Source organism: Oncorhynchus clarkii, chromosome 4 (genome assembly GCF_045791955.1).
Source record: "Oncorhynchus clarkii lewisi isolate Uvic-CL-2024 chromosome 4, UVic_Ocla_1.0, whole genome shotgun sequence".
Classification (NCBI taxonomy): Eukaryota; Metazoa; Chordata; class Actinopteri; order Salmoniformes; family Salmonidae; genus Oncorhynchus; species Oncorhynchus clarkii.
In genome coordinates this window covers 36,173,202-36,187,564 of record NC_092150.1, presented here as the reverse complement: position 1 = coordinate 36,187,564, position 14,363 = coordinate 36,173,202, and positions in this window count along the sequence as shown.

Below are 14,363 nucleotides of genomic sequence, written 5' to 3'. Positions count from 1 at the left end.
TGACATGCTTTTTAAATTATATGAACAAAACATATTCCATTTTATTTGGAATGGCAAGCCAGACAAAGTTAAAAGGGCCTATTTATATAACGAATATGAATTTGGAGGGCAGAAATGATTAAATATTATAGCATTAGACCTCTCACTAAAGGCATCAGTCACACAAAAGTTATACTTAAATCCGAAATGGTTCTCTAGTAAACTAGTAAGAATGTCTCACCTCCTATTCAAGAATGGCCTTTTCCCCTTTATTCAGGTTACAACTGCTCACTTTCGGTTATTTGAAAATGAAATAATCTCCAAAATAGCGTTATTTCTTTAAACAAGCCTAATAAAATTGGTTGCAATTTCAGTTTAATACACCTGAAAAGACAGAACAAATAAAACAACAAATATTGTGGTTAAACTCAAATATACTAATTGATTAAAAAAAAAGTATTTTTGGATAATAAAAAATCAAATAATTAATTTTTGTATGTGACATGATAAATAGGACGGGCGGAGTTATGTCACACATGCAGCTAACACAGACATTTGGAAATGTCTGCTCTAACCAAAATGACAACCAACTAATTGCAGCATTACCACAAAAATGTAAGTCAAGTCGAGTCAAGTAATAGGGGGGAAAAGTAAGGAACTTGTCTGTCAGCCCTGCATTAAAAACCAGAAATAGTTAAAGAAAAGTGTGATAAATAAAAACATAAACCAATTTCATTTAAGGACCAAAACATTGACAGCTGTGCCATATAAATTGCAAAATAGTTGGGAAGAGATTTGAGATGTAGCGATTCCATGGCCTGTGGTTTATAATTTGACACGCAAAACAACGCCGTATTCAAAACTTTGAATTTTTCTATTTAAATGATTATACAAAATTCTTGCAACTAATAGAATGTCATATATATGGGGGATACAATTTTCCCAGCTCTGCAGATTTTGCTGCGAGGAGGCAGAGTCATTAGATCATTTATTTTGGTACTGTCGTTTTTGGTCACAGGTCCAGGAATGGCTGAAGAATTATAACATTTACCTAGAACTAACGCTGCAGATAGCAATACTGGGTGATTTGAATAGTCATAGTCAATCAATCAATAATATAATTATTATTTTAGCACGTTTAACGTTTCTTTAATTTACTTCTGTAGAAGATATGAGAATAGAAAAGTTCGGTGATTTTGTGAAGCATAAGAGCACAGTTGAAAAATATATGGCAAATAGAAATCCAAAATGGATGGTGTTAAGAGATCGATGGGAGGGGTTGAACGGAGCTGAAGGGTGGGACTAATAACAACAAGATAGCCAATGTAAAACATACGGGGTCTGGAAAATGTATATAAGTTCAGAAATTTTGTGAAATAGCACAATTACAAATAGAAATCAAACTGGATGGACATCAGAAATAGAGGAAGGACCAAAAACAAACAAAATATAACATTTACAAAATAGATTGTGTATGTAAAACGTGTATAATATCTATAAACTGAAGTTAGAAGCCTAAGTGTATATACAGTATGTATACAGTATATATGTATGTGATTGGTATGTATATACAGTTGAAGTTGGAAGTTTACACACACCTCAGCCAAATAGATTTAAACTCAGTGTTTCACAATTCCTTACATTAAATCCTAGTAAAAATCCCCTGTCTTAGGTCAGTTAGGATCACCACTATCATGGCTGGCCGAAGGACTGGACCAAGGTGCAACATGGTAAGCGTACATTTTACTTTATTTAAAAATGACGCCGACAAAACAAAGAACAAAAAAACAACCGTGAAGCTTTGGGCTATGTCCCTGAACAACTACAAAGTTATCTTCCCACAAAACAGGTGGGGGAAAAGGGTACCTAAGTATGGTTCTCAATCAGAGACAACGATAGACAGCTGCCTCTGATTGAGAACCACACCCCGGCCAAACACGTAGAACATAGACTGCCCACCCAAATCACACCCTGACCAAACCAAAATAGAGACATAAAACGCTCTCTACGGTCAGGGTGTGACAACCCCTTTATTTTTAGAATGTGAAATGTCAGAATAATAGTAGACAGAATAACTTATTTCAGCTTTGATTTCTTTCATCACATTCACAGTGGGTCAGAATTTTGCACACTCAATTAGTATTTGGTAGCATTGCCTTTAAATTGTTTAACCTGGGTCAAACATTTTGGGTAGCCTTCCACAAGCTTCCCACACTTTGGGTGTTGGGTGAATTTTGGCGCATTCCTCCTGACAGAGCTGGTGTAACCGAGTAAGGTTTGTAGGCCTCCTTCCTCAAACACACTTTTTCAGTTCTGCCCATACATTTTCGATAGGATTTAGGTCAATACCTTGACTTTGTTGTCATTTTGCCAAAACTTTGGAAGTATGCTTGGGGTTATTGTTTGGAAGACCCATTTGCAACCAAGCTTTAACTTCCTGACTGATGTCTTCAGATGTTGCTTTAATATTTCCACATAATTGTCTTTCCTCATGATGCCATCTATTTTGTGAAGTGAACCAGTCCCTCCTGCAGCAAAGCACCCCCACAACATGATGCTGCGACACCGTGCTTCACAGTTGGGATGCGGTTCTTCGGCTTGCAAGCCTCCCCTTTTTCCCTCCAAACATAACAATGGTCATCATGGCCAAACAGTTCAATTTTTTGTTTCATCAGACCAGAGGACATTACTCCAAAAGTACAATCTGTGTCCCCATGTGCAGTTGCAAACCGTAGTCTGGCATTTTTATGGCGGTTTTGGAACAGTGTCTTCTTCCTTGCTGAGGAGCCTTTCAGGTTATGTCAATATAGGACTCGTTTTACTGTGGATATAGATACTTTTGTACCTGTTTCCTACAGCATCTGGAGTCCTTTGGGATTGATTTGCACTTTCCGCTCCAAAGTACGTTCATCACTAGGAGACAGAATGCGTCTCCTTCCTGAACGGTATGACGGCTGCGTGGTCCCATATTGTTTATACATGCATACTATTGTTTGTACAGATGAACGTGGTACCTTCAGGCATTTGGAAATGGTCTTGGCTGATATCTTTTGATTTTCCCATGATGTCAAGAAAAGAGGCACCGAGTTTGAAGGTAGGCCTTGAAATACATCCACAGGTACACCTCCAATTGACTCAAATTATGTCAATTAGCCTATCAGAATCTTCTAAAGCCATTACATAGTTTTCTGGCATTTTCGAGGTGTTTAAAGGCACAGTCAACTTAGTGTATGTACATTTCTGACCCACTGGAATTATGTTACAGTGAAATAATCTGTCTGTAAACAATTGTTGGAAAAATGACTTGTGTCATGCACAAAGTAGATGTCTTAACTGACTTGCCAAAACTATAGTTTGTTAACAAGAAATTTGCGGAGTGGTTGAAAAATTTTGTTTTAATGACTCCAACCTAAGTGTATGTAAACTTCCGACTTCAACTGTACATTGTCATGATGAAACTGTGTGAAATGATATCCAATGTTATGTAAGCTAGTTGGACAGAAAACTGAATATTGTCACCCTTTGTGCAATAGTATAGCAAGTAACATACTGTAGCAACATAGGCTAACAAACAGTTAGTGTTATACTTGTCTATTTTATTTCACGCATAACATTATACTTATAATGAGATAAAGTAGCTGCATACCTTTATCTTTTGCGCGTTTCTCATCTTCTTCTTCCTCTTTTTCCTAAGCTGGGCACCTGATGGCTTTTACCTTTTCTTATCCATTTGTGTTGATTTGCCACTCAAGCATCAATACATTACCCATCCCCCAACACTGTCAACCAAGAGTCAAGACTAAACCAATTCACCTTGGTGGTGTGCAGACTAGTTTTATATTTTTCTTAAAGATTTCGCACAAATCAGTACTATGAATGGGTTTGTTTCGTATACATTATTTGTCTTCGGGAAGGCAGTGAGTTGCTGAGAAACAGATTAGTTTTTTTTTTACTGAGAGGAAAGAGAGATGCGACAGGCCAACATTTTTTTTATTTCCAGGTCAAGGTTTGGCTTTTTCAGGAGAGTTTGGAACAGATCCGGAGTATAGGGAGCCACTTATTATGTTCAACATAGGTGGGCCAAGCGCAGGAAGTAGCTCTTTCAGTAGTTTAGTTGGAATAGGTTCCAGTAGACAGCTGGAAGGTTTAGAGGCCATGACTATTTTTGTGAATGTTTCGAGAGATACAGGATTAAAATGGTTGAGTGTCTTTGATCCGAGGTTCTGGCAGCTCTGTGCAGACCAAGGGACAGCTGAGTTTTGGATAAATACGCATAGTCAAAGAGGAGTCATTTGTTAATGTTTCTTCACTGGGGGAATGCTGCTTTTTAGTTAGCTTTGCGACAGTATACATTTTTTTGTGGGGGGGATTGTTGTTATTCTCTTCAATCAGGTTGGAAAAGTGGGCTGATCGAGCAGCAGTGAGGGATTTTCGATATTGCACGGTACTGTCTTTCCGAGCTAGTCGGAAGACTTCCAATTTGGTGGAGCACCATTTCCGTTCCAATCTTCTGGAAACTTGCTTCAGGGATACCAGGGAACTAGATTTGTGTGATTTTTTTTGTTGTTGTTGCTGCTCTTAGCAGTGCGACTGCATTTTTTTGTACCTTTATTGAACTAGGCAAGTCAGTAAAGAACAAATTCTTATTTACAATCACGGCCTACCCCGGCCAAAACCCTCCCCCAACCCGGATGACTCTGGGCCAGTTGTGCACCGCCCTATGGGACTCCCAAGGACGGCCAGTTGTGATACAACCCGGGATCAAACCAGGGTCTGTAGGGACACCTCTAGCACTGACATGAAGTGCCTTAGAACCCTGCGCCACTAGGGAGCCCTACGTCTAGGGTATTATGCAAGGTTAAGTTTAGCTCCTCAGTTAGGTGGTTCATTCTTTAGAGTCTAAGATGTTGGGGCACGGGGGTGCTAAGCTGACATATGGATTGTTTTAAGATGGTCATACTATGGATCAATTAGCTATTTGATTTTGAATTTTAGGAAGCTTGTAGGTATAAAAAAATATATAAAAAAATGACATGATAAAATATTGATTTTGGCCTCTCCTACTAAAGCCCATAAAAACGCATTGAATAACACATTCATAAATGGCAAAAAACGTAGTCAAAATATAAATCATAAGAAACAAGGTATTGGTACTTGGTATTTATTAGGGTCCTTATTAGCTGCTGCAAAAGCATCAGCCACATGAAACATGACATAATACATAGTACAGACCATTATTAGTCAAGGACTGAAATACATTTAAAATGTCACACATAGCCTACATATCAGTACATACACAATACCTGGGTCTAATCCATAGTACAGCGCATATTACAATATGAGATTTATAAAATGGCTGGGTCTCTTCACAGTCCCCTTTGTGCATTAAGTTGTTATTTTGTCTGTTTTTCTTTTACTGGTTTTATTGCTAGCTTGAGTTACCTGGGGTGGCAGAGAGTTCCATGTAGTCATGGCTCTATTTAATGATCTGTGTTTCCCAGCCTCTGTTCTGGACCTGGGGATTGTTGAAGAGACCTCTGGTTGCATGTCTTGTGTTGAACTGATGAGTGTCCGAACTGTGTTTCAACTGCTTGAACAAACATTTCGGCACCTTCGACACATCAACACCTCGCACAAAGACCAATAGTGAAGCAGTCAATCTCTCCTCAACTTTGAGCCAGGAGACATTGACATGCGTGTTACTGACACTTTCCCCCGTGTACATCTAAGTGTGATATGTGCTGCTTTGTTCTGGACCAACTATGTCCTTTTTTTGTCGCACATGACCACACAGCTGGGCAGTAGTTTGGGTACAACAAAACTAGGGCCTGTAGGACCTGTCTGGTCGACTGAGATATCAAGAAGACAGAGCAACGCCCTATCATGGACAGACAGACCACTTCCCATTTTAGCAACCATTGAGTCTATTTGTTTTGATCATGATAGTTTGCTATCTAGGATTACACCCAACAGTTTAGACTCCTCAACTAGCACAATAGTCACATTATCCAAAAATAGATACAAATAAGGTGTGAAATAATAACAAATAATAAGTGTTGAGTGAGTGTTTGTCCCAAAAATGATGCTTTAGTTTTTTAGATATTTAGCACCAGCCTATTGCTAGTTACCCATTCTAAAACTGACTGGAGCTCTATGTTAAGTGTCTCAGTTATTTATTTTACTGTTTCAGCCGATGTGTATACCGTTGAGTCGTCAGCCGATGTGTATACCATTGAGTCGTCAGACACACAGGCTTTATTCAAGGTCAGTGGAAGGTCATTTGTAAAAACAGAAAACCATAATGGCCCAAGCCAGCTGCCCTGCGGTACACCAAACTCAACTGAATTTGCATAAGAGAGGCTTCCATTAATGAAAACCCTCTGTGTTCTATTAGATAGGTACCTTTCAATCCATAATCAGGCACAGAATGCCTATCCATAACACCTACGTTTTTTCAGCAATAGGTTATGATCAATGATATCAAATGCTGCACTGAAGTCTAACAAAACAGCTCCCACAATCTTTTTACTTTCAATTACTTTTGTGTCAGTGCCGAGCATGTTGAGTGCCCTTCCCTACAAGCATGCTGAAAGTCTGTTGTTCATTTGTTTTCTGTAAAACATCTTTGTATTTGATCAAACACATTTTTCTCAAAAAGTTTGATAAACACTTGTTTGAAACAACAAAGGGTGCTTTGCTATTCGTGGGTAGCGGAATGACCTTTGCCTCCCTCGATGTCTGAGGGCACACACTGTGTTCTAGACTTAAATAGAAGATTTGGAAAACAGGAGTCAAAATGTATTTCACTACCAACCACAGCAATTTACCATCCAGGTTTTTGGTACCAGGTGTTTTTTTCTAATTTATAGATAGCAAAAAAAAATTACCTCTTCCACACCCACTTTGTGGAACTCAAAACTACAGTGCCTGTCTGTCATTATTTGGTCCATTATTCATGAATATGAAGGCTCAGCATTTATTGTTTGCATGTCATACCTAAGTTGACTAATCTTGTCACTAAAAAAGTGATTAAAGTGGTTGGCAATATCAAAGGGTTTTGTAATGAACAAGCCATCTGCCTCAATGAAGGATGGAGCTGACTTTGCTTTCTTGCCTAGAATTTAATTTAAAGTACTTCCGAGCTTTTCACTATCATTCTTTGTATCATTTATCTTTGTTCTATAGTATAGTTCCTTCTTTTTGTTTAGGTTAATTATGTGATTTCTCAATTCACTGTCTGTTTGCCAGTCTACCCTGATGTCAGACATATTTGCTATTCTCTTTTCCTCATCCCTCTCAGCTATACAGTTTTTCAATTCATAATCTATATCCATGGGGATTTGGCAGTTCTAACATTCTGTTTCTTGATGGGTGCATGCCTATCTGTAACAGGGAAAAGCAGCTTCATAAATGATTCAAGTGCAGCTTCCGGATGTTCCTCATTACACACATCAGACCAACAAATATCGTTCCCATCTTCGACATAAGAATCATTGCAAAACCTCTTGTATGATCGTTTATACACAATTTTAGGTCCAGTCTTTGGAACTTTGTTTTTTCTAGATATGGCTATTACTGTATATTATGGTCACTACATCCGATAGGTGTGGATAAAGCTTTAGAGCAGATTTCTGCAACAATAGTAAAGATGTGATCAATACACCCTTGTAGGTTGACTGATGACTTAAACCAGAGATTTGAAGTGTCTGTCCTAAATCTAAGAGATATTAAAAAAAACTTTTTTTTATGCATATTTAACCCCTTTTTTGGGTAGGCACAGAAATACCTTGATACTTCCATTCGTTTTTTTAAAGCCGGTTCTTGTTACCTTCAGACGAGTCCCGTAACACTTGTGGGGGAAAAACAGAGAGCATCATGTTTGTGATAATCCGCCCCTTTCCACAGTGGAGTCCCATTAGCTTGTAGGTCATATGCTACACACGTTGACGTGAGAAGACCATTTTTTGGGATGTCTCTCATGGTCTGACAAACACCACTCTACCTTTCACCGTAGATGCGGCAGCGCGGCAGCGGCAGATGTGGTGGATTGAGACGCATTCAATAAAAAAACAGGTATCTGTAACTTAAAACTGACGGATTCTGATGGGGATTTTTTTTGTTATGAACCGGTGCGTCAATCAACTCTAGGGGTTTAACAGATTTTTGGATGCCGACGTCCTTGGGTACGTGGAGAGAATCTAAAAGGGCATCTTGGGTTGTCTGAGAATTTAAAGCGCAGCTTTTGGTATTCCTTGATTGGAGTCTAAACGGATGATTTGTTGCAATTGGAAACGCAACAATATGGTGGTCCGATAGTCCAGGATTATGAGGAAAAACTTTTAGGTCCACAATATGTATTCCACAGGACAAAACTAGATCCAGCGTATGATTTTTGCAATGCGTAAGTCCCGAGACATGTTCGACAAAACACACGGAGTCGATGATCGCTCCAAAAGCTTTTTGTGGACTTCTCCATGTGAAAAGTCAAGTCACTAAAAATGTCAATCTTATCTACCATGACTACGAGGTCCGATAAGAATTCAGGGAAATCAGTGAGGAACGCTGTATACAACGCAGGATCTCTGTAAACAGAAGCTATAAAAAGTGATTGAGTAGGCTGCATAGATTTAATGACTAGAATCTCAAAAAGACAAAAACACAGTCAATCTTTTTTCATAAATTGAAATTTTCCGTCATAAGTGTTAGCAACACCTCCGGCTTTGCAGTCACTTGTGTAACTAGGAGGAGAGGCCTCATTTAACGCAGCAAATTCATCAGGTTTAAGCCATGTTTCAATTAGTTCATTAACTATGACTGCCTTGGAGGTGAGGGATTTAACGTTAGGTAGTCATATTTTGAGTCACGTATTATCACAATTGTTTTTAAATGCCAGGGATGGAGAAGGTCTTTATTCCAATGAGATTGGTAAAGCAAACACAGCCATGTTTAGTTTTGACCAACCTAGATCAAGGCACAGACACAGTCTCAATGGGGAAAACTGAGCTGACTACACTGACTCTGCTAGGGGCAGACTCCACCAAGCGGGCAGGCTAACAGCCTGCTGCCTGGCCTGCTCCCAATCTCATTGTAGCGCTAGAGGACTTAAAGCCCTGTCTATGTTGATAGATAAAATGAGAGCACCCCTTCAGCCAGGATGGAGTGTGTCACTTCTCAGCAGGCCATGCTTGGTCCTGTTTGAGGATGAGTTCCAGAAAGAGGGCCAATTATCTACAAATTCAATATTTTGGGAGCGTCATTTAACAGCTTTCAATCAGCGATTGAGTTCTGCTTGTCTGCTGTAGTAATCATCACTTCCCCTACCTGGGAAGGGGCCAGAGACAATTACATGACGCCAACAGATCTTTCTGGCTAAGCTACATGCTGAAGCTAGGTTGCACCTGGTGACCTAGGACTGATGACTGTTTCATCCCAACATCGTTGCTGCCAACGTGGATAACACTATCCCTATACTCTCTACACTCGCCACTTTAAGCCTCAGCCAGCACCATCTTCAGATTAGCCTTTACAGCGGGAAGCACTGCCCCCTGGTAAACAACGTATGATCGCTGGACAATTATTTTTAAGTCTAATATTGCAGGTAATGGAGTCACGAATGACTAGGGTTTACAATTTGTCAGAGCTAATGGTGGGAGGTTTCTGCGGTTCAGACCCAATAATGGGTGGAGGAGAGAATCGTTAATACTCGGGCTTTGACTCTGATTCATTGCTTAGTGGAGGGAAAAAAATGGTTGAAAGTTTCTATCGGCTGAATGAGTTACACTGGTTGAGCATGCCGACAGTATTTCTTTCCAGCTGCGGGGACTGTGCGGAGGGGGAATAACACTACTGTCCATACTAGTGGAACAGACACCGTTTCAAACTTTCATACACTTAAATTGCCCTTGCCTAACAATTGCGCCTGATGCTGGGCTTGCAACTCGGCTATTCTCTCCCTAAGGCGATAGTTCTCCACCATATTATGAGTATAGTGACTGCAGTTAGAAGGCATAATGGTACCTAGATTTTTCGGCTGGTGGAGGTCCTCCAGATCCACGTCCAGATAAAGCTTCCGGTGTGAAAAGGTTGAATGAAAAAAGTTCAGTGAGGACCAAACCAAGACATTGGTAAATTTGTTAAATACAGAGTTTAATTAAACGGTCATAAAAAAACTCAAAAGCAAAACATTTAGCAGGTAGACGAGTAGCAACACACAGCGCGGAAGTGTTACGGAAGTTTAATGGTTGTGATAGGAGAAAACTGAGGATGGATCAACAACATTTCCAGTATAATACAGTACATTTTACGATATTGTATGTCTGTCATTTCACAGTACTTGCTTTGATATCGTATTTACATTACAGTAGGTGTACACTGAGCTGCTAGTAAAATACTTTCATGGCAACCCCTTTATCCATGCGTGTCAGCATCAGTAGCCCCACGGCTAACCCCATTACACACACACACACACACACACACACACACACACACACACACACACACACACACACACACACACACACACACACACACACACACACACACACACACACACACACACACACACACACAGGCGAACCCGCTCTTAACTCCTGAATGTTTGTTGGCCCGCTCGGTAGCAGGGTGAAACTCAGGATACTTCTCCACAGCAAATAAACACAACAATATAACACAGGCATGCCATAATAGTATGCCTGCTACAGCAAAGCCTGTGTGTGTGCGTGCCAGCCTGTGTGTGTGCGTGCCAGCCTGCCTGCCTGCCTGCGTGTGTGGGAATGATCTAACCTAGCAGCTCAGGTGCATCTGGAGGGCAGCATACCTGACAGAGGTGGCAACCCCAAACCCAGTTACAAGGAACAGGCTCTCTTCCAGGAGTGTATACAAAGTATATTTACTGAGTTTATATACACACAAATAAACAGAGGCATGCATACAAACACTTAACATTGTAGTTTTTTTTTTGCAAAGAAGGAACTCACTGAGTTAAACACATCTAAGTGGAAAATGTTTGCTTGCTGCCCTATTTCTTTGAGGTCATATGCAGGTGCTTTCACCATTCCCCCCCCCCCCCCCCCCCCCACACACACACACACACACACACACACACACACTGCCCTTCTCTTGACCTGTGTTTGTCTGCCAGCCTGTTCTGTTTGTTGTTTTGATCTTGGTTCCAACCTGCTTCTGCTTAGCTTCCATCCCCAGGGTATCCATCCATCCATCCTCAACCCCATGACCACAGTTCTCTATTCCTCATCTCAGCTCCTCTCTCTCTCACTACTGTTTATGGATCTGTTATTATGATACGGTCTGATGATTGACAGTCTGAGCAGGGAGGCAGAAACTAATCTGCGTGGGTGCTACTGGTGCAGTTAGATCAACATAGGGAAAATATAAAAACACTCAAACAAGGTTCATGACCATAACGAGCATGCCCAAACAACACCATCACCACCACCACCACCACCACCAGACGTTATACAGTACATCCTGTAACATTTACTGTGAACTCCCTTCATACTGGAGTTCTCACACTGTCCATCTGTTAGTACAATACCAACATGAACTTATCAACTCCCTGCATGACTGACGAGACTGTCTGACTGTTCCGCTATGATGACAGATGTGTAGCTACTAGTGAGGTTCCGGCAATAACACCCCCGCCAAACAACAGACCTTACAAATCCTATAACATGTACTGTGAAATTTTGATGTTGAATGTTCATCTGTTTGTCTGTTCTGCTCTGATGACAGAAATTGTAGCTACAGTTGTAAAGTACTGGCAATAACAGGCAAATTGTTACTAGTACAATCCTGTCTGTTTTCTAAGTTCTGATGACAAAGTTGCAGTGAGGTTAAGGCACAATGGACAAATAATCTCAGAAGTCTTAAACCTGTAATCCACATGCCAGGGGAGCAGCCAGGTCACCCGTGATACAAGTCAGTATTCAAAGTCCATCCATGTCTGACGATGTTGGGAGAGGATGTGGAAACCGGCCACTAGGGGCAACAGTGAGCTCTGTTACCTTCAAGTAGGTTTCGGTTTTGCTAGGGCGTTGTGGATGGGGATGGAAGACGGGCGTAAGCATCTTCCTCCGACTTACATCCGATTTCAAAGGTTGCAAGTTTGAATCCAGCGATAGAAATTTGGACCTTAACCATTCGAAATGTATACCTTAAAAATTCAGAGTCAATGCCAGAAATCAACCTTAAACACTTAGAAATTTGATGTTTGGAACAACTTCAAAAGGTGAAGCTTGAGAAAAACAAATGAATGTCTAATTCTGACGTGAGATTGTGAGAGCTGGTAGAGAGGAGATGAAAAGGAGAGGAGGGACTGAAAACCTTGTCCCTCCTCCTCCTCCTCTGTAAAAATTCCTCGCTAAGCCCATCAAACACAGACAAAAGGAAAAGCAACTAATTGTGTGATCTCTTTGTAAATAAATGATGAAGGCCTTGTTTACCGCAATGGGATTCAAGTGCCGCCAACACATTATAATGAATAAAGATTATGGAGAGGGCGAGGAGGAAACCATTTAAAGAAACAACAGCCTTGTTTAATCACTCAGTCTCAGTGATAGACTGTGATTCTTTCTGAACTAACAGAGTAAGAATGATGGTGATGATGATGGTGGTAGTCATGGAAGTGATGATGATGATGATGAGGAGGAGCCAGAGGAGGAGGATGAATGATGATGAAAATGAAGAGGAGGGGGAGGATGAGGATCAAGACGACCATGACTCGGCTTCCCATACCCAATAGCCCAGTCAGACCTGATTGGTTTTTAGGTACGATGAACTCTGTTATACTTCGAGCTGATTTGGTGAGAAGACTGTAGTACAGTAATAGAAACACTCTGACTTCCCTGTTACTTGAACAATACACATTACACACACACACATTAGTGAGCTAGGAGGACCTGGTTTGCACAGGTGTGCTGTGCAAACACCATCAGCGTTTAATCTTCCTACGTGTTGTGATGGAGAGATAGACAGAGAGATTTCAGCGGACAAAAGAACAGTAGACAATCTGTAGCATAGGAACTTATCAGATATGGTGGGATGGAAGTCATGTGTAATATTCCCTAATGAATCAGACTAAATCAAATTAGCTGCCAGACAAACACTAATCGGCTGTCCCAACAATACCCACTGTTTGTTTAAGTATGTGTGTGGAGATAGCCCCTGGGCTGCTGCCGTGGCAACACCATAATGTTACAGTGGGTGGCCATGTTGTGCAATGGTTTCAGTTTGTACCAGGGAGGGAATGATAATGGAAATGCAATAAATAACCCACACAACAATATGTAATGATATCACTAAAACATTCAGGGGAAAGAGAGTGAAAGAGAGAGGCAAGGAGAGAGTGGTGGAGAGACAGAGGAGATGGAGAGGGGAAAAGTACACGTACAGCAAACCAAACTCTTGCTTCTTGTACAAACACACCTGGAACACGCCCAACACAAACAGACTGGGCACGACAACCACTTAAAACACAACTCAGAGAAAAGAGGTGTTTGCAGGTCGCTCAAAGTCTCTCCCTCTGTCAATGATCCAGACAATAACAGAACAGCAAAACATTAATACACACTGTTAGTCCGTTTGATGTATTTTAATCTCTCTCTCAATAGAGGGGAGTCTGAAAGGCTCGGTGGAGATGTTTAAGAACACGTTTCACAGCAGTAAACCTCCCGGATAACAATGAGCTTTCAACATGGCACAGGAATTCAAAGAACTTGAGGAGACAAACACAGACATACTTCTTTCTGAAAAGAAAGATTGTCAATCAATTCTAACATAATAAATCTTTGCCTTTGTGCCCCGAAGCTTTGATCCCAAACTTCCAGTGTGTCTCTCGCTGAGTCTGTTTGCTCTGTTTTCAGATATATTAAGACTCTGCATTATTCGCAGACTTCAGAACCAGCCTGTGGTATTTGCTCAAAGATTAGTTTACTTAAAAGCCAAAAAAAGGCCCTGAAATCGGAGCAGAAAAAATTGTGATCTTTGGTGCGGGTATCACATTGCTCTTCGAGTGCGTGTGCATTTGTGTGGGTGCGTGCATGGATGTGTGGGTGCGTGCATGTGTGTGTGTGTGTGTATGCCTATGTGTATGCATCTGTGCATATAAGTCGATGTTTGGGACACTTTAGAGAGCAGGGAGAGAACAAGGAGGTTTAAACTCCTCTAAACACTGTTTTCTCTGCTGTGTAATGGTTTACTGTACTGTTTACTGAGTCATAGAGAGTATTAGTTTACTACCAAACAACTTCAGAGAAATCAACATAGGCCCGGAGCGTGTGTGTGCGAATGTGTGCAAATTCATAGCAACTGAGTAATCTATCCTAATTCCTAAACATCCTACATTAGCTATACGCACACTTAAATCA